Raw genomic sequence first — 1,149 nt, 5'->3', positions numbered from 1 at the left:
AAGATTGGGGGGAGGTATACTGGATGTGGGGGCACACTGAAAGATTGGGGGGGGTATACTGGATGTGCGGGGGGACACTGAAGGCACTGCTTGCTCCTGCCGCGGAGGCTCTCCTGCACTGTTGGCACTAATCAATATTATCGGCAAATTTAAGACCGATTATTCAAAAATTTTTGAATATCGGCCAAAATAATCGGTAGATTCCTCCCGAACCCCCCCCCGTATATACATATATACGCTTATTTTTTTACTTGTATACTCATTGACGTGTGTAGACTGTCTGTCTGTAGGTGTCGGTCTACACAGGAGCCAGCTGCATTTTGTCAGCCGCTCTTGCCGTGTAATACGAAGCAATTACCGGCTGTCATTTTGACAGCCGTGGGAAAGCGGCAGCGGGGCAGAAGAGCCGGATGTAAGAGATGCGTCCTAAGAACTCCGGATATATTTGGGACGTATCTGTTCTGTTCAGAATCCTCAAGTGGTTGAAGTGAACTTGGGTCATGCCGCACAGGTTTTTAAATGCTGCCTTTCCCAGGTGCCCATGCTTGCCTTTCCCAGGTGCCCATGCTTGCCTTTCCCAGGTGCCCATGCTTTCTTGCCTTTCCCAGGTGCCCATGCTTGCCTTTCCCAGGTGCCCATGCTTGCCTTTCCCAGGTGCCCATGCTTGCCTTTCCCAGGTGCCCATGCTTGCCTTTCCCAGGTGCCCATGCTTGCCTTTCCCAGGTGCCCATGCTTGCCTTTCCCAGGTGCCCATGCTTGCCTTTCCCAGGTGCCCATGCTTGCCTTTCCTCCGTCTCCTGGGTGTATCGGGAGACCGCACAGGGCAGAGGGAAGCGACGGGCCAATCTCCAGCTGCCTCATACTCTGAAGTACTGGCGGGAGATGGAAGGGAACATATGAGCTGCGGGGTAAGGGAGGCATGAAAGCAACCTGTACTATAAACCTCCCCTGCCCTCCTGGCTCCCTGACTCCGATGTCACGTTGCTGTATCCGCCGCCGGCGCTGCGTCTCCACAGACGGGAACTAAATCTCTCGACTTGCACTCCGCTATGGAGTCGCTGCGAGAAGGAGACATATGTCGCTCTGTCACCGCTCCCTTGCCAGCGATTAAGTTTCCGCGGTGCCTCGGGCGCCGGCGCTGCCACTTCC

The sequence above is a fragment of the Nanorana parkeri genome, unplaced genomic scaffold (assembly GCF_000935625.1).
Source record: "Nanorana parkeri isolate BGI_ZX_2015 unplaced genomic scaffold, ASM93562v1 scaffold2252, whole genome shotgun sequence".
NCBI lineage: Eukaryota > Metazoa > Chordata > Amphibia > Anura > Dicroglossidae > Nanorana > Nanorana parkeri.
The sequence above is the reverse complement of the archived record's forward strand: the minus strand, read 5'-3'. Positions refer to the sequence as shown.